The sequence below is a fragment of the Scylla paramamosain genome, chromosome 12 (assembly GCF_035594125.1).
Source record: "Scylla paramamosain isolate STU-SP2022 chromosome 12, ASM3559412v1, whole genome shotgun sequence".
Lineage (NCBI taxonomy): Eukaryota > Metazoa > Arthropoda > Malacostraca > Decapoda > Portunidae > Scylla > Scylla paramamosain.
Genome location: NC_087162.1, coordinates 21,495,448 through 21,515,719, shown reverse-complemented (window position 1 = coordinate 21,515,719; position 20,272 = coordinate 21,495,448). Strand labels below are relative to the sequence as shown.

The window sequence follows — 20,272 nt, the reverse complement described above, 5'->3', positions numbered from 1 at the left end:
AATTATATTTATATGTTTTCTTTCATGTCTGTTCTGAGTTTGGGATTTGACATCAGATGAACCAGATGTGAGGATTTAGTGGTGTAGGAAAATGACACTGTCTCAGCTGGTATTTTCAGTCACCACTAACTCCACCTTCATAAAGATATCCTGAGTAAATACAGTGACATGAATGTTGCCACTTTTCTCATGGGGGACTAAGGAGTTTAGTTCAGATCACATTAAGATCAGATAATCCAACTGTATAGGATGGATAAGGTTTAATTGCATTAGATTAAGTTAGAATAAGTCACTATGGACTGTTTGAAAGAACCGCAACTCCAACAGTCATATTCAGAAGAAAATAAAATATAAAAGAAAACTTTTGTTTCAGGAGAAAAACATTTAAAAGATTAACAAATATATTGATTTTGGAAGAAAAGAACAATAATGGAAAAAAAAAAAAAGAGGCGACGTTGGATGAAGGAATCTTCCCAACATCAACCTAAGCTGGGATTATATGAAACTGATATCACTTATACACATGGTTAAAGATTTGCTCGAGTGGCATCTAAAACAAGAAATAACGTAGCTCTCTTCTCCCTCAACTAACCATACCAAAATTTCTGAGTTTCCTTAGTTAAGCATTCTAATCGAAATTATTTAACATCCACAGAGAAACTAACATCTCTTTATCTTCTCCCCTGTCTCCTTTGCTTCGCTGCGCCACATCTCGTCTACTTTATCTATAACCATTTTTGTATTCTTATCAATAGTACTGGCTGACGAGAGGGAAGCGTGCCTACAGACATTTCTTATCAGCCCTTTTTTCTCGCCTCTACAAAAACCTCTCGTCATTTTTTTTCTCTTTTGTAACCAGTAACTTTTATGAAAGTGTATCTGCATCTTTATTGAATGTTGCTCCTACTACAAGAAAAATAATATAATTAAATATTTTGTAATAATAGTAATATGTGATTTACGGAAAAAAAAAAGAATCACTTTGAGAAAAAAAATATTAAAGTCTCATATGACTATTTTTTCTTCTACTATAGGATTTCGTATGACTGTTTTGCTTTAGCCAATCACTACCCTGGCTACGTAAGCGGCAAACCAATCACATGCGCAGTGCCTCGTAGTTGTCGTCACGGAGCCGAGGGATGAGGGTGGAGCACTAGTTCAGTGTTATCGTGGTGCGAGGGCCTGGTGACGTTACTCCATTAAAACTCATTTAAAATATCGCTGTTGAAGTAGCCCACGTGCCTGCCAACTGTTCAAGGTATTTAATGTTTGCGTGTGTGATATGTGATGAGCCTGAACTACATATTAGCTATAAGTAATTTGCCTCCTGAAGGATAACGAGCATGTGTTGTGGGGCCATTTGCTAGGTTAAGGTGGAAACTCTTAACACAGTTTGGTAAGTTCCTTGTGACTACTCTGCTTCCTCCGGTAAGTGTTTTTGGTTTCAAGTAAGACGATGGATTGCCTAAAGACTACTAGTGCGACGGTATATGAAGATGCTTGCCTCGTTATGATGTTCCGAGGTTTTAGTCTGTACTCCGTGGTTCATGGGGTTCACTCAAAACTGACCAATGCCTACTCGGACCATTGCCAACTCGGACCGAACTGCCAATAATTTAAACCACAATAGTGGGCCAACTCGGACCAAATCTAGATGTCGATAAAAGGAACAGAAGGTAAAAACAAAAGCTTTAAAACAAAACGCATCCAAGAAATTGTTTGCAATTCATTGTTAGCATTAAAAGACGTAAACAACAAGGTTAAAAGAAAATTAAAATAAAAATATAATAAAAAAAAAAAAACAAACATTCACACAGCCAAGAAATTGTATGCACTGCAAGAATGGTCCGAGTTGGTTTAGATGACAGTCCAAGTTGGACCTACCCCGTTCATGGCAGGATACGTGGTCACTACCTGAGGTGCGATGGCAGCACTTCCCGTGGTCAGCAGGGCCTACTACCCCCTGTCGAGAAAATTATTACGTGAGGTCCAAATAAGAGAAGGTCAGGTATATCATATTTTACGTTCGTTAATTTTTACGTTCAGTTTCACAGTCTTTTCGTAAGCTCGTGATCCAAAACGCTCCCGTATTGGTAAGTGCCCGAACAAATCTGAAGTAGTTTTTGTTAGGTAGCAAACGAAAAAGGGTGACTGTGTAACTGACTTTGTTTATTGTTGTTATTAGTCAAGGGGATGTCGAGGTATGGTACTGTGTTTTTTTTTCTGGTAAATATCATTGCATACTTCATTGTTGTATATGCCTGGGTTACTTTAACCCTTTCAGTACACAGCATCAGTTTATTTATTATTATTTTTTTCAGTATAGCATTACATAATTGAATTAAATTCTAGATAGTATTTGTCGATGAAGGCGTAAAAAAAAAAACTTGTTAGGCTACTGTTCCACTGTTATTATATTACCCTTTCCTGACTAGTAATTATGATTCCATGAAATACTGAAAAATGTGATAATTAGCGAGAGTAATAACGAATATACAAAGGAATATAGTGAATGTAATAATAAAGTAAATAATAATAAAGGTAAAATATGGTCTCTGCCAAAGTGAGACGGATATAATTCGAGACATTGATCAGTGTATGCCGTGAAGGGTTTATCAGTGAACTGATCGAGCGCTAGCCGTCACGCTGGAAAGTGTACACTTATCAAATGATGAATGATTATTAATCGCTTAATGTAAATATTGTTGGGTTAAATGCATTTCCAAAGCGAACAGGAAGTCATTCAGTTGTGTAGCGCAAAAAAATGAGGGTAAATTCACTCTGTGAATAGTTCCCCAAACATTTAGAGATGAATAGAAATATTGCCAACTTTGTGTTTAATTGCTGACTCGCTTCAGTGTAGCGGATGTGGTGAATCTGGTGAACATAACAGTGAAAAAGAGCACGGTAAATTTTATCAAATGTTTGCTTGTGGGAAATTTTGAATTTATTTTCTAAGACATGAGAGTAAATTAAAGCTACTCAATGGACGAAGGAGGTGAAATTTAGAGGCTAGAATAATATTACCTAGAACATAACAGTAAAGTAGCGGTAATGGGAGAAGGAGGAGGAGGAGGAGGAGGAGGAGATGGAGCTTAAACACTTGAACATATGCCAAGATCGAATTATCAGTATTTAATAAAAGTTTAATGAGAGCCTGGAATTTATCTGCTAAGACATGAGAGTGTAGGTTACATACCGGTGGGAAGGAAACTTGGAAAAAGGGAATATATTGGTCAAGACACGATAATTAAGTAACATTAGCTAACTGATTTGTGGTGCAGGGGTGGGAGAGGGTTAGGGGAGCATGGAGCGAATAATGACAACTTTAGGATGATAGACATAATGACAAACAGAACTAGATGAAGTGGAATAAATGTCGGGATGACTTTGCGTTCAGGGGCAGCTGATATAAATGGCTGTAGAAGGTTGGGGAGGCTGTTTATCCTGTAGGAGGGGAATTATACTGGTGATAATGGCGAAGATGACCTGGAGAGAGGAAAACTTAAGATGGCTGGGTCATTCTGTATAGTTGTGATCAGAAGTCGAGTAATGTGCAGTTCTTTCCATTATGTTGTGTCCATCCTTTCAATTTTAAGTCCCCTGTCTCTTAGGATCCATTTTAATTCTGTTTATTTCTCTACAGCAACCACCACCACCACCACCAAGTAGCCTCTCCCACCAGCACGAGCCTCCTCCGGCCGAGTGGAGCAAGGTAAATGACAGATTTTATTAGATGACAATATTTTTTTTTTTTTTTTGTCCTATGTTATTTTCATCCCGTTACAGGAAAGAAAAGTATCAGAAAGAATACCAGAGTAATACGTCAAACAGGTGTGTGTTCTGCGCTGTTCTCTTACTGTTATGAGCAGCTGTCATTAACCTCCAAAGTACCGTAAGAATTTTTTGTGTGGTGACAGAAGAAACAAGAAAGAGAATAGGAGGTTACTTTTATTTATTTACTTATTGATTTTTTTTTTCCGGACTACAAAAAATATTGAGAGTTTAGTCCAAAAATAAATGTGCTAGCAGTTGTTGATTAATAAAGGAAAAATTCTGTAGTAGTAATAGGGTTAATGATTTTTTTTTTTTTTGATATGTCGTGTACAAAAGTATGTATTTCACTCATAGATCTGTCTGCACCTCTCTGGACCTTGATCTTGCCTTTTGGGGGGGATACTTCTGCCGCAACAACTCTATTTGAAAATCCTAAGAAACTAATCGTAAAGCAGGAAGATCAGTTTAAATTTTGTTTGTATGTGTTTGAAGAGACGATGGAGTACCACGTACCGCTGTTTTTTCATTGTGTTCAGCGTTTTCCCTCAATCGTAAACGTTCTGATCGTGTCGTAAGAGGAAATTACTAGCAGATCAGGGTCAGTCCATCACTTGCTCGGTCACATAAATAAATCTGTCCGTCTTTGGGAAGTTTCAGACTCCGAATCTATTCCACTCTCATCCCCTGTACCCCCTCTCTCTCTCTCTCTCTCTCTCTCTCTCTCTCTCTCTCTCTCTCTCTCTCTCTCTCTCTCTCTCAGCTCGGTAACGAAGGGCAGGTATCCATTAATGTCGCTCCTCGGGTGGATGGAGATTCAAGGGTGTCGTGCTTGGTGAAGGAAAGAATATTTGTGTGTAAGTGTGACCCGGCGGAGGTGCTGAGCGTGACCATTCAGATGAAAAGAAACACTTCACATTGCTTGCAGGACTCGGTGGTGGTGGTGGGTGTGGTGGTGGACGTGTGTGTGTGTGTGTGTGTGTGTGTGTGTGTGGGAATGAACCAGCGTGTATACATTTCTTGAAATAAATGTTGTTCAAGTGAAAAATAACAAGCTTCGTTACATCTTAAATTTTACGTCTTAGAAAAGCATGGGTAGGTGTTTCTCTCTCTCTCTCTCTCTCTCTCTCTCTCTCTCTCTCTCTCTCTCTCTCTCTCTCTCTCTCTCTCTCTCTCTCTCTCCTCTCTCTCTCTCTCTCTCTCTCTCGAATGACTTGTTTCTTCTTTCTGTTTTTACAACTGTGACCAGCAAACAGCGACCTACATGAATTTTCTTATTCTTTCTTCCCTTCCCTCTCCCTTTTATTCTTTATCTCCTCCTCCCTTCCCTCTCCTCTCTTCCTCTCCATCTATAACTTCCCTCTTCTTCCTCTCATCTCACCTTGCCTTAACCTTTCTGCTTTCTCCCTTCTCCCTTCCCTCTCCTCTACTACTTTTCCTTCCTTCCATCTCCTATCTTTCTCGCCTTTCATCCGTCAATTTCCCTATTCTATTCTCTTCTCTTCTTCATCCATTCTCCATCTCTGCTCTTCTCTGCTCTCTCTCCCCTTCTCTCTTAATTCCACACCCTCGTAACACTTAGTTTTTTATTTTTTATTGTTATCTCTGTTTTTTCTTATCTCTGCTTCTGCGCTTCCCGTTCGTCACTTTCCAGCTGCGTATGTGTAACTTGAAAAAGAGTAAATAAAAAGGCAAGGGGGGACTGACTATTACCTAGATTTACTGACGCTGGAATGACATAAAAAAGTAGGGAAAGCAAATATCATACGTGCATAAATGACAAAAAAAAAAAAAAAGGAAGGGGGGATGAAATACAAGGAAAAATATTAATACGTACATCCATTTTCACACACAGCAAAAGGGGAAAAATAACATAGATGGCTTGGAAAAAATAATTATATATCTTTTTTTTTTTCCCCCAAAACAGCAACGAGGAAAATAGTCAACGAAGTACTAGAAAAGTAAACGATAATGCATCCGTCCATTCCGAACACATTTAAAAAGGGAGAAAATCATAATTACAACCGTGGCAGTGAAAGTAAAAGGGAAAGGGAAAAAAAAAAACGATGCAGAGGAAAAAAATAAATAAACATGTGTAAAGTACTAGGAGGATAATAAATAAACAACACATCCACCCCCTCAAAAAAAAAAAAAGGAAAAAAAAAAGAAAATAAATAAAACCGTGCCAATGAAAGTTAAAAAAAAAAACAAAAAACAAAGGGTAAAATGACGTAAAGAAAGCAGCAAATTACAGACGAGTACATACAGGTAGAAAACGAAACATGGACAGGTGCAAACAGGGGTGAGCAGAGGCCCCGGCGTCAATGCGAGGTATTCAGCGCCGCACAAATAAAATAATGGAAATGTGTGCTTGCCGCTACATTTTATGCAATAATTTCAAGGTAAATAACGGTTCAGGGCAAATGCAATTAATAAAAGTTACATGGTGGACAGGGTACGAGGAGGAGGAAGAGGTAGTGGAGGAGAAGAGGAGAGTGGGTAGGTAGGTAGGTGGAGGAGAAGGGAAAGGTGGAGAAAGCGAGGAGGTGGGATAGGAGGGGATGGAAAAGAGGAGGTGGAGGGGATTAGGATGGGAAGATGAGGGGGGTGAGGATGGAAAGAGGAGGAGGGGAGATGAGGATGGAAAGAGGAGAGGGGAAAGAGGAGGGGGGAAGGAGGTTAAGGGTGCGGAGAAGGAGGAAGTCTTATATTGTTTATTGTGAACGTTGAGAGAGAGAGAGAGAGAGAGAGAGAGAGAGAGAGAGAGAGAGAGAGAGAGAGAGAGAGAGAGAGAGAGAGAGAGAGAGATTTAAGCTCTGTTTATACCAACCATAAGATACCAACCATAAGGCACTTCCATTACTCTCTCTCTCTCTCTCTCTCTCTCTCTCTCTCTCTCTCTCTCTCTCTCTCTCTCTCTCTCTCTCTCTCTCTCTCTCTCTCTCTCGAATTTTCATATTGTCCTTCCCGAACATTATTCTCAAACATTTTCCAATATCTTCCCCCTCTTTGTGCTCTTCTGGAGGAGGAGGAGGAGGAGGAGGAGGAGGAGGAGGAGGAGGAGGAGGAGGAGGAGGAGGAGGAGGAGGAGGAGGAGGAAAGGCCAGTGTGTTGCTCAATATTGCAACAAAATACTCTTCTAAATTTTTGGGTATGGGGAAGGAAATTATAATACTGCCTTCCCCATACTCCTGCACGTTCCTGTGTGTGTGTGTGTGTGTGTGTGTGTGTGTGTGTGTGTGTGTGTGTGTGTGTGTGTGTGTGTGTGTTGGTTTTCCTTACACCCGGAAGACATGTAAAGTGACACAAATCTGAGACACCTTTTGGGTTTGTCTTTTTAAATTTTTTTTTTATTTTATAATTTTCAAGAGAACCTGTTGATTTTTTTGTCTTGTTTACTTTTTTTTTTTTGGAACACCTGTTTGATTTTTTTGTTTTGGTTATTTTGTTATTTTTTTTATCTTATTGGTTTTTCTATTTGTTTGTTGTTTTTATATATTTGATTTACTTTATTATTATTATTATTATTATTATTATTATTATTATTATTATCATTATCATTATCATTATCATTATCATTATTATTATTATTATTATTATTATTATTATTATTATTATTATTATTATTATTATTATTATGTGTTTATTTATTTGTTTTATTTGATTTATTTTATTTTCTGTTTATTATTTTTTGTTTATTTTATTTACTTTTTTTTTTGGTCTGGAACATCTGTAGGAAGAATTTTGTTTTTATTTATTTTGTTACTTTTATTTACTTTATTATTTTTATTTATTTCATTATTTTTTCCATTTATATGTTATTCTTATTTCATTTACATTATTGATTAATTTTCTTACCTGGAACATCTTTAGAAAAAGTTTACTGCTTTTTATTGACGTTTTCTGGAACGTGTTTAAGAGAACACTTCTGATTTACATTTTTGTTTGATACTTGTACGTAGGAAAGTTAATTCTTTAATTACTTTTATCATTTAGAACCTCTCTCTCTCTCTCTCTCTCTCTCTCTCTCTCTCTCTCTCTCTCTCTCTCTCTCTCTCTCTCTCTCTCTCTCTCTCTCTCTCTCTCTCTCTCTCTCTCTCTCTCTCTTAAGGACTATTTTCAAAGACCTCACAGTTGATTGGTCAGGTTCTCATTGGGTAATTTTACTAACACTGCTGTGGAATCCATTTTCAACTATCACTAGAACCACGAAAACCCCCTTGAAGGTCTCAGCAACTTTCACTACAGTCTGCCAAAACTAGTCAGGACGAGACACAGGAACGTTTGAGAATAAGAACCACAGAGAGAAGAAAGATCCACTCACACCGGCCGCTCCTGTCCCGTCATGAATTACTCCCCGTAGGAAATACATGGGACACTCCAGAATCGGCCACTTGATCTTGGTGAATAGTATGTAAGACATGTATAGAATCTTATTGTTTTATTGTACTACCTCTGGAGCACAGTGGCTATAGAGCAGGATTTTTGTTATTTTGAATCAGGTTAGTCTTTACTGTATAATGATGACAAAAGGAGGAGGAAGAAGAGGGGGAGGATCACAAAGGAAGAGCAAGCAACTAATAATGAGTAATAGAGATAAAGGATAGCAAGTAAGGAGGAAGAGGAGGAGAAAGAGGAGGAGGAAGAGGAAGAGGAGGAGGAGGAGGAGGAATACAAAGGAATACAAAGGAAAGCCAAACAGCAACAGACCTTTTGGTCCTTGCAAGGCTGTTTGGTAACTACTACTAACTAGCTACAGGGAAGAGAGACAGGACAGCATGGCAGAAGGCTCCTCCCCACCCACCACTCCCTCCAGCTTGCGCTGGAAGAGGAGGAGGAGGAGGAGGAGGAGGAGTGGAAGAAGGAAATAAGCATTATAAGAGGAAAGTATATGGTAAAAAGGAAGAAGAAGGAAAGAATAAAGAAGGGAAGAGAATAAAATGGGAATAGGGAAGAAGGTAGAACACTGAAGAGGCAGAGGAGGAGGAGGAGGAGGAGGAGGAGGAGGAAAGGAAGAAGAAGAAAAGAAGAAGAAGAAGAAAAAGAAAAGAAGAAGGAGAAGAAGAAGAAGAAGAAGAAGAAGAAGAAGAAGAAGAAGAAGAAGAAGAAGAAGAAGAAGAAGGCCTAAGAAGAGAAAGGAAAACAATGAAATAGACAATGAGGAGAAAAAATAAGAAGGGGGAAACAATAGTAAGAGAAAAAGAAAGAAGACAGAGAAGAAAAGGAGGAGGAGGAAGAACAGAAGGAACGAGGAAAAAAAAGTATGAGGAAAGAGACGAAAAAAAATGAATGAGAAGAATACGAAAAGAGAAACAATGGCAGGGGAAGAAGACGGCACATAACGAAGACGAAGACAAGGAGGAGGAAGAGAGGAAGAAGAGGAGGAGGAGGAGGAGGAGGAGGAGGAGGAGGAGGAGGAGGAGGAGGAGGGGCTTCCTGTCGTGTTTGCCTTTCCGTCCGAAGTAATTAACATCCTCCCTCCAAGGACGCCTCTGGTTATCTTAGTCGACCACTCTCCTCCTCCTCCTCCTCCTCCTCCTCCTCCTCCTCCTCCTCCTCCTCCTCCTCCTCCTCCTCCTCCTCCTCCCTCTATTCCTGGTAAAATAATATCCCACTGCTTTTCCTTACGTACTCCTTACTAATTTAGATCCATTCATTACCCCCCCCCTCTCTCTCTCTCTCTCTCTCTCTCTCTCTCTCTCTCTCTCTCTCTCTCTCTCTCTCTCTCTCTCTCTCTCTCTCTCTCTCTCTCTCTCTCTGACGCGTGGCAGGGAATAGACATGAACAGGTGGTCGCCGACACGCACTCTTCCTATCTCAGGGCGCGCGTTACACTCCCGACACACACACACACACACACACACACACACACACACACACACACACACACACACACACACACACTCAGAGGAATTGCATTACTTCATGTCAAATTTGAGTATATTCTGGGTTGTCCTTTTTCTCCTCTTCCTCTTCTTCCTCCTCTTCCTTTTCCATTATTCAGCAGTTCTTCGTTATCCTCCACACTTTTGTTGGTCTCCTCTATTTAGTTGCCCTTTCCTCCTTTTCCTCTATTTCTTTCTCTCCATCCTTCTCCTCCTGTCCCCTCTTTCTTATCGTTATTTTTTTTCATTTTCTTATCTTCCTCCCTCTCGTTTTCTTCATTTGCTCCTCGTCTTCCTTTTTTTCTATTTATTTATCTTTCCTTTTCTCCTTTTTTCTCTTTCTTTCTTGCCCTCTTACCCCTCTTTCTCTTTCACTGTTATTTTTTTTCCCTTTTCTTGTTTCCTCTCCTTTGGTTCTCTTAATTTATTTGTCCTCCTCCTCCTCCTCCTCCTCCTCCTCCTCCTCCTCCTCCTCCTCCTCCTCCTCCTCCTCCTCCTCCGCTTTCAACTCTTTTCCTTCTTCATCCTTCTCCTTTTCCTTCTTTTCTTATTTTTTTTGGCTCTTCTCTATCTCTTCCTTCTCGTTCATTATTCTCACTCTGGTCTTTTTAATTAACCCTTTTCTTAGTTTTCCTCTCATGTTCCTCCTTCTCCTCCTCCTCCTCCTCCGGTCATCAGCTGTAACATAAATTCGCCCTGGAGTTCACAACCTGACAAATACTGAAGGGAAAAATTCACGGAAAAAAATGACTAGACACTTAAAATCAGCGCCCCATTAGATTATATCATGCAAACGACGGAAAATATCGGTGCTAGACGGAAGGTCACGTGGCTGTTTATCGCAGGCGTCTGGGGGGAGAGAGAGAGAGAGAGAGAGAGAGAGAGAGAGAGAGAGAGAGAGAGAGAGAGAGAGAGAGAGAGAGAGAGAGAGACTTGTAGACAGCACTAAGCACTATTTACCAGCTCTCGGTCAGTCTGTCTAATTACCTGTCTGTTTGCCCATCTGTTGTATATTATTTGTATGTTTGTCTGTCTGTATATCTATCATTTATCAAACTCTGTCTCTGTCTTGTATCTATGTATCCATCTGTCTACCTGTCTACCTGTCTGTCTTCTGTCCATCTGTCTGTCTGCCTGTGTGTGTGTGTGTGTGTGTGTGTGTGTGTGTGTGTGTGTGTGTGTGTGTGTGTGTGTGTGTGTGTGTGTGTGTGTCTTTCTTGCAGTAATGAGGCCGAGTTTGGGGATAAAACTAACATCATCCAGCGTTAATGGTCGATAACGCATGCTGAAAATAACGAGATTTGAAGAAATAATTGCCCCCTTATCAAAAGCTTAAAAAAGAAAAAAACATGTAATAATATAAAGAAAAATATAAAACTAATAGAAAGAAAAAAATAAAAGAATACTAGTAAAAAAGTAAAATAAAGGAAAACGATAAATAGGAAAATAAATAAAACAAAACAAAAGCAAATAGATAAATAAATAAAGCAGATAAATGAAAGATAAGAAAATATATATGTATAGATAAATAAAAACATCATAAATAAAAGAAAAAAAAATCGAGTTGATATCCAAAGTGAGTGTCTTGCAAATCAACTCCCAGGCTGTTCCTTAAGATTACCTCGAGAAGCGCACGTGTTCCCTGGCAGCTGCAGATTGAGGAGTGCAGTGTTTGTCATTCTGTTTATTTTTCCTGAAGACTTTTTGTATAGAATTGCTGCATATGGGTGTCAATTTTTGTGTGTAAGGAGGTCGAGAGAGAGAGAGAGAGAGAGAGAGAGAGAGAGAGAGAGAGAGAGAGAGAGAGAGAGAGAGAGAGAGAGAGAGACTGCCTAATGATGGATAAACCTTGTGGGTCAAATTTGTTCTTTAATGTGAAGAGGAGGAGGAGGTCATTGTGAGGCAACGTAATTATGAAATTCTACACCGCGAGGAAGAAGAGGAGGAGGAAGAAGAAGAAGAAGAAGAAGAAGAAGAAGAAGAAGAAGAAAAATATAGAAGCCAAAAGGATAATTTGATAAAAGGGAGGATAATGAAAACAACAAGACATAAAAGGGCAAGAAGAAAATGACTTAAGGAGATTACTAAAACAGAAAATAACTTGCCTAATACCGCTTGGAAAACCACGCAAACTATACGCGTATGTAGAAAAAAGAAAAGAAAAGAAAAGAAAAGAAAAGATCGAAATTAAAATACCAGCAAAAAGACCCAAATTCGAACAGACGCACCAATGAAAAGACCCCAAATTCGAACAGACGCACCAATGAAAAGACCCCAAATTCGAACAGACGCACCAATGAAAAGACCCCAAATTCGAAACAGACGCACCAATGAAAAGACCCCAAATTCAAAACAGACGCACCAATGAAAAGACCCCAAATTCAAACAGACGCACCAATGAAAAGACCCCAAATTCAAACAGACGCACCAATGAAAAGATCCCAAATTCAAACAGACGCACCAATGAAAAGACCCCAAATTCAAACAGACGCACCAATGAAAAGACCCCAAATTCAAACAGACGCACCAGTGAAAAGACCCGAATTCAAACATACGCACCAATGAAAAGACCCCAAATTCAAACAGACGCACCAGTGAAAAGACCCCAAATTCAAACAGACGCACCAGTGAAAAGACCCCAAATTCAAACAGACGCACTAATGAAAAGACCCCAAATTCGAACAGACGCACCAATGAAAAGACCCCAAATTCAAACAGACGCACCAATGAAAAGACCCCAAATTCAAAACAGACGCACCAATGAAAAGACCCCAAATTCAAAACAGACGCACCAATGAAAAGACCCCAAATTCAAAACAGACGCACCAATGAAAAGACCCCAAATTCAAACAGACGCACCAATGAAAAGACCCCAAATTCAAACAGACGCACCAATGAAAAGACCCCAAATTCAAACAGACGCACCAATGAAAAGACCCCAAATTCGAACAGACGCACCAATGAAAAGACCCCAAATTCAAACAGACGCACCAATGAAAAGACCCCAAATTCGAACAGACGCACCAATGAAAAGACCCCAAATTCGAACAGACGCACCAATGAAAAGACCCCAAATTCGAACAGACGCACCAATGAAAAGACCCCAAATTCGAACAGACGCACCAATGAAAAGACCCCAAATTCAAAACAGACGCACCAATGAAAAGACCCCAAATTCAAAACAGACGCACCAATGAAAAGACCCCAAATTCAAAACAGACGCACCAATGAAAAGACCCCAAATTCAAACAGACGCACCAATGAAAAGACCCCAAATTCAAACAGACGCACCAATGAAAAGACCCCAAATTCAAACAGACGCACCAATGAAAAGACCCCAAATTCAAACAGACGCACCAATGAAAAGACCCCAAATTCAAACAGACGCATTAATGAAAAGATCGATATTCACAGATACAAAACTAAAAAAAAGATGCAAAGTCTATAAACAAACATATGAAAAAAAAAACAATAAAAAAGTCCAGTTTTACAAATACACCGCTGAAAAAGGATCCAGATACACACACACACACACACACACACACTTAAACCATAAACTAAATAAAAAAAATAATCTAAATTTAGACACACCACTATTTAATAAAGGGACCTGATAAATTACTCGGGTTATGATCCGTGACTAGGAAAACCGTGATGACTTTCCCTTATTTGTTAACTGTTTTCAGGAAATTATTCTGTTTTGCCCCATGAATTTCTCGAATAACTTCATTACGACTGACGTTAAGCTGATCGGTTGACAATTAAAAGCCTCTCTCTCTCTCTCTCTCTCTCTCTCTCTCTCTCTCTCTCTCTCTCTCTCTCTCTCTCTCTCTCTCTCTCTCTCTCTCTCTCTCTCTCTCTCTCTCTCTCTCTCATCTATTTCTTTATTCATTTTTAAGTATGTGATAATGTTAGTGTATTTTCCATTCATAGGCATGTTTTAGTACCTCGCGAGAGAGAGAGAGAGAGAGAGAGAGAGAGAGAGAGAGAGAGAGAGAGAGAGATGGGGGGAATAGAAGGAAAAAAGTTAGATATTGCAAGCGAAAAAAAATAAATGTTTTAGAAGCGTTAGGAGTAAGATGTAAAGAGGGAGGAGGAGGAGGAGGAGGAGGAAAGAAAGTAAAAGTAAAATAAGGAGAAACACTAGGACGAGGTAGGTGAAGAGGAGGAGGAAGAGGAGGAGGAGTGTGTCTCGAGTGGTCTTCATAGTCAAAAGGAGGAAAATTAAACGTGAGGAATTTTCAAAGAAGTTTAAGGGAATTTAATCTATGTTAAGGGAGAATTTTAAGGGATTTTCAAGGGAATTCATAGAGAGAGAGAGAGAGAGAGAGAGAGAGAGAGAGAGAGAGAGAGAGAGAGAGAGAGAGAGAGAGAGAGAGTTTTCAAGGAATTTTCTGGAATTTGTAAGTTTTGAGGGACGATAAAAAAAAAAAGTTTGAGAAATAAAGGAATAAAAAAAGGGATTTAACTGTAGAAGTAACTCAAGGCAGCTTTTTAAGGGAAACTCATAAATATTACAAGGAAGTTTTGGGATTTATTTATTTATTTATATCTTAAGGAGTAAAAACACTTTAGGTAAGGGAAATAATTATGATTTAAATTGAGGGATTTCAAGGAAGAATTTCGAGTGATGCCCATGAAGAAGAAAAGGAAGGAAAGGAATAAAAAAAAAAGGAGATTGAAAACATCAAAAGTGCGAAGGACAATTTTTGTAAAAGTGCAACGCAGAAAAGAATAGTTAGTAGTAGTAGTAGTAGTAGTAGTAATAGTAGCGGTAGTAGTTGTTGTTGCTTCTGTTGTTTTGTTGTTTTTGTTGTTGTTATGTCGATGCGTCTTGCCATCTCCTGGATCACCGCTTGTGTGTGTGTGTGTGTGTGTGTGTGTGTGTGAGAATTAATTTTCTCCTTCAGATCTTGGCCAGGAGAGGAAGAAAGGGCAGGTAAACACTTTCAGGTAATAACACCCTCATGAATCTCTCTCTCTCTCTCTCTCTCTCTCTCTCTCTCTCTCTCTCTCTCTCTCTCTCTCTCTCTCTCTCTCTCTCTCTCTCTCTCTCTCTCTCTCTCTCTAAACCCTTAGTGCTTAGACTGCTGTAAAAGAAAAAAATGAATGGGATGAGGAGAGGAAAAAATATAAAGGAAAGAGAGAGAGAGAGAGAGAGAGAGAGAGAGAGAGAGAGAGAGAGAGAGAGAGAGAGAGAGAGAGAGAGAGAGAGAGAATCCATGTACTCGTTTTATCTCTCCTCTTCACCTGTCATCTTGCCCTTCTCTCTTCCATCTCCTTCCTGTCCTTGAGTTTTCTCCTTTTATTTATTCATTGTTTCTCCATTTTTTATTTTTATTTTATTTTCCTTATTATTTCCCTTATTTCTTCCTCCCCCTTTCCCCCACGCCTCTCTCTCTCTCTCTCTCTCTCTCTCTCTCTCTCTCTCTCTCTCTCTCTCTCTCTCTCTCTCTCTCTCTCTCTCTCTCTCTCTCTCATTACGATTTGGGAATTGCCTGAGTAATGAGAAAATTTGAGAGGAAGGATAATGAACCAAAGAGGAGGAAGGCATTGAAGAGAGAGAGAGAGAGAGAGAGAGAGAGAGAGAGAGAGAGAGAGAGAGAGAGAGAGAGAGAGAGAGAGAGAGAGAGAGAGGCTAAGATTACAGTGAGAATCTAATTATTTGGACGTGAATACCTATATAGAATTTCTGAATTTTGAGTGAACTTTTAATTACCTCTCTCTCTCTCTCTCTCTCTCTCTCTCTCTCTCTCTCTCTCTCTCTCTCTCTCTCTCTCTCTCTCTCTCTCTCTCTCTCTCTCTCTCTCTCTCTCTCTCTGCTCTCTTTCTTTCTCTCTCTCTGCTCTCTTTCTCTCTCTCTGCTCTCTCTCTCTCTCTCTCTCTCTCTCTCTCTCTCTCTCTCTCTCTCTCTCTCTCTCTCTCTCTCTCTCTCTCTCTCTCTCTCTCTCTCTCTCTCTCAGTATTCATATGATATTTCATCCTTCGCTTATTAACTTTTACTTTTTAATATATTTTTTCTCTTCCTTCTTTTCATGCCTCTCCTTCATCTCCCTACGCACACTCAACCCTTCCCTCCTCCTCTCCTCCTCCTCCTCCCCTCCGTTCTTTTCTTCCCCTCCTCCTTCCATCCCTTCTTGCATCTTTTCTTATTTCTGCTGACGTGGTTATATCCTCCTCCTCCTCCTCCTCCTCCTCCTCCTCCTCCTCCTCCTCCTCCTCCTCCTCCTCCTCCTCCTCCTCCTCCTCCTTCCTTTCTGTCGTGGATCCTTACTCTCCCCTAAATCCTTCTGCTCCTCCTCCTCCCCTTCCACTTCTTCTCTCCCTTTCCCTTTTGCATATCTACTCGTGTGCTTTTTTCCTTCTCTTTCTTTCTCTCCCCTCACTGTCTCCCTTCTCCCTTCCTTCTTAATCCTCCACTTGGCTTGCGAATCCTTTATCCTCCCTTTTTTCCCTTTTATCATTCCTTTTTCCCCCGTTTTTTTTTGTCCTTTACAGTGCAATTTTATTTTTACCGTTTTTTTCACTCTTTTTCTGTCTCCCTCTCCTCCATTCTCCTCTTCCTCTCCTTAAGCCTCTTGGAGAAGACACCGATCTGCCTTACCTGGGAAGAAGCAGGAGGCTTACCTTTGCTAGGGCAGGGAAGGCTGCACGGGAGGTGGGGAGGCTTGTGGGAGGAGGTGGGGAGGGTGGAGGGCTAGTGGTAGGTTTGAGGGATTGTAGAAAATATTGAGAGGAAGGGAAAGGTGGTAGGGGGTGTGATGACTGAGGTAGGAGAGGAGGGGGGATAGGGATTGGAAGGGGTTGGTGAGTCTGATGGGTTTTTGAAAATATAGAGAGGAAAGGAGGGGTGATAGAGGGTAAGATGACAGGGGAGAGAGGGAAAGGAGTGAGGATGGAGGGGTAGTGGGAAGGAGGGAAGGGGATGGAGGGGGAATGGTAGGCTTGAGGTACTGTACGAAATGTATAAAAGACGCGGGATGGTTGGCAGGGGAGGGTATATGTCAGAGGAACGGGGGGAGGCTGGGAGGATGCAGGGGGAGTAGTGAGTTTTGAGTGGTGATTAGAAATGTACAGGAGACGCAGGCAAGGTGGCAGGGGGTTACGATGACAGTGTGGGACCCTGTAGGTGGTGTGTGGTAGAGAGAAGGATCATAGGTAGTAGAATTATGGCCCTTATTTCTAGACACCTTGGGCTCTCAGAAGGAGTATTTTCAAAGGCCAGAGATAATCAGTTGGGTTCTTACGAGTGTTTTCCCTAATGATGATGCAGAGTCCTCGTTAAACTATCACTAGAATCCTGAAAACTGAACTGGCCCATTTTCCTTAACACCTTGGGCTCTCAGAAGGAGTATTTTCAAAGGCCAGAGAAATAATCAGTTGGGTTCTCTCCAGTGTTTTTCCTAATGATGATGCAGAGTCCTTGCTAAACTATCACTTAAATTCGGAAAAGCATCCGTGAAAATTCGTATTGCTTCCACTAAAAATAAGACACCAGAATGTTTGAGAATACTCCCAAATAATTCCCCTAGGCAATGTTAGATTAGGGTTGGTTAGCTCAGGTGGGGTGAAGAGGAGTGGATGAGGTAGTGTAGGTGCTGGATGGTAAGAAACGAGCGTGGGAAGGGCCAAGGCTGCGTGGGAAAAAAAGGGTACAGTGCATGAGTCCACCGCCACCAGCGCTGTCACCTTGTACTTGCTAAAAATAGACTGTGTTTAGCTTAAGTCAACCACACAGAGGCTCTCCTGGCGCATGAAATCTCCCTCCTGCCTCTCTCCTGAACTGCGTGGCCCCTTTTTGGTCCCTCACGATGCGCCTTGGCCTCCCCTGCCGCCCTCCACATTTCTCCCGTCACTGCCGCTCCCTTACCCGTGATATGTTTGGTGTTAAGTGTTGTCGTGATATTCCTGTTGGTTTTATTTCAATATACAAGTTTTTTTTTTTTTTTTTTTTTTTTTTTTTTTTCTAACGTGCGAAGAAGGCTGGTAAAGAACACAAAAATGAAAAAGAAAAAAATGTAAAAAAATAAAAAAGGGATCCGCTAATATGCTGTTCTCTAAAAAAATGAAAAGCAAACCAACAAATTTAATAAAAACGCAAAATAAAGAAAAAGCTGTTATCCTGATGTCATGAAGGTCTTTTTTACTTAAACTGTTCAGGTCACGGTAAGTTTGTGCTGGTCTCTCCCTCCGTTAGTTCTTCCTCACACGTGTGTTATGTTGAGGCTTATTGTTGCTCTGACTGGGATGCTGTTGTTGCTGTTATCATGTACCTCTAAATGTGTCTGTTGCTATCATTGTAGGTTAACTGTAGAGAAAGTATGCTTGTTGTTATTGTATTATTATTATTATTATTTTTATTATTAATAATAATAATAATAATAATGAAAATAATAATAATTGCTACTGCTGCTGCTGGTGCTGTTGTTGCTGCTGCTGCCGCTGCTCCTGCCGCCGCTGCTGCTGCCGCTGCTGCTGCCGCCGCCGCCGCCGCCGCCGCCGCCGCCGCCGCCGCCGCCATTATAAGAATACATTTTTTTAAAAATTTTATTCTTTTTTTTTTTTTGCTTTTTATTGTCTGTCGTAAATAAAAAAAAATGTTAAAAAATTATACGGAAAAAAAAAAAAAAAAAAAAAAAAAAAAAAAAAAAAATATATATATATATATATATATATATATATATATATATATATATATATATATATATATATATATATATATATATATATATACGAGTATATCGTATTCCCTGCAAAAAGTGGGGAAAAGAATGGCTGTGGAATTTTGCTCGTATCAAGGGAGAAACTTTTGTCTTGTAATTAAATGAGAGACTTTACCTTTCTTGTCTGATATTTGAGTCTCCCTCTGAGGAATTATGGCCTGGATTGGACTGGGCTGGGCTTGGCTGGGCTGGGATGAATTGAGATGGTCTAGACTGGACTGGAGTTGACTTGGCTGGGCTGGGCTGGCCTGGGCTGGGCTGGGATGAACTGATATGGTCTGGATTAGAGTAGTCAGTGATGATCCTGGAATGGGCTCGTCTGTACTGGACTTGCATGTATTGGGATAAACTGACCTGGACGTTAGGATGCACTAGGGGCAGGGCTGGCCTGGGCTGGGTTACTATAGGATGGATTTAGCACGGCTGGACTGGACTGGAATGAGCTGGAATGAGATGGGCTTAACTGGGCTGGGGTAGGATGGGTTGAACTGGGATAGTTTGGTCTTGGTTATTTCAGAGAGAGAGAGAGAGAGAGAGAGAGAGAGAGAGAGAGAGAGAGAGAGAGAGAGAGAGAGAGAGAGAGAGAGAGAGAGAGAGAGAGAGAGAGACGTTCAATTGAGGGCAAATCCAGTTGTGGAAGAGGATGAAGGAGAAGAGAGAGAGAGAAACCACCTTGAGTTAGAGAGGGAGAGGGTGGCATCGAGGTAAAGGTGGAGGGAGTGGGAGAGGGAGAGGAGGTGGAAGATTCAAGGATGGAAGGTGGAAAGATGGTGAGTTTATTTTCGTGTTATTGGTCTGTGATAAGGATTGTTTCTCTTATCCCCTTGAAACCTGTTTTTTGTGGCTCTGCTGGTGGTGAACTGCTGCGGGAGGGAAGGAGGGGTGGTCAGGACAGGGGAAAAGGTTTGGGTTGGGGGGGGTTAGTGTATACTGCAAGAGGAAGAAGTGGAAGAGGAGAGGAGAGCAGAAAATTGGAAATGTGAGAATGATGTTGATTGCTGCTACTACTACTACTACTACTACTACTACTACTACTACTACTACTACTACTACTACTACTACTACTACTACTACTACTACTACTACTACTACTACTACTACTACTACTACTACTACTACTACTACTACTTCTTTTTATGTAGGAGGGATACCGGCCAAGGATAACAAAATCCAATATAAAAAAAGCTCACCGAGATGCCGGTCCCGGAGTAGGGTCCAAAGTGGTAGTCAAAATTAAAGGATAAGTGTCTTGAAACCTCCCTCTTGAAGGAATTAGTCATAGGAAGGTAGAAATACAGAAGAAGGCAGGGAGTTCCAGAGTTTACCAGAGAAAGGGATGAATGATTGAGAATACTAGTTATATTACTGGTTATTATTACTGGTTGTATTAGAGAGATGGACAAAATAGGGGTGAGAGAAAGAAGAAAGTCTTGTGCAACGAGGCCGCGGTAGAAGGGGAGGCATGCAGTTAACAAGATCAGAAGAGCAGTTAGCATGAAAATAACGGTAGAAGATAGCAAGAGCTGCAACATTGCGACGATGAGAAAAAGGCTGAAGACAGTTAGAGGAGAGGAGTTGATGAGACGAAAAGCTTTTGATTCCACCCTGTCTAAAAGAGCGGTATGAATGGAATCCCCCCGTGACATGTGAAGCATACATACTCCATACATGGACAGATAAGGTCCCTGTACAGAGTTAGCAACTGGAAGGGTGAGAGAAACTGGCGGAGACGTCTCAGAACGCCTAACTTCATGGAAGCTGTTTTAGCTAGTGGTGAGATGTGAAGTTTCCAGTTTAGATTATAAGTAAAGGACAGACCAAGGATGTTCAGTTTAGGAGAGGGGGACGGTTGAGTGTCATTGAAGAAGAGGGGATAGTTGTCTACTGCTAC

The 20,272-nt window shown here is 40.6% G+C and overlaps 1 protein-coding gene across 4 annotated transcripts in view; it reads left to right on the top strand.

Annotated features, from left to right (window-relative positions):
* The first annotated feature begins 1,106 nt into the window (after nucleotides 1–1,106).
* LOC135106094 (RING finger protein 37-like) overlaps nucleotides 1,107–20,272 on the top strand; it is a 350,223-nt gene continuing 331,057 nt past the window's right edge. For all 4 annotated transcript variants that reach the window (XM_064014935.1, XM_064014939.1, XM_064014934.1 and 1 more), the window contains exons 1-2: nucleotides 1,107–1,258; nucleotides 3,647–3,715. The gene's annotated coding sequence lies outside the window, so the exon portion shown is untranslated. The remainder of the gene's footprint in view (nucleotides 1,259–3,646; nucleotides 3,716–20,272) is intronic.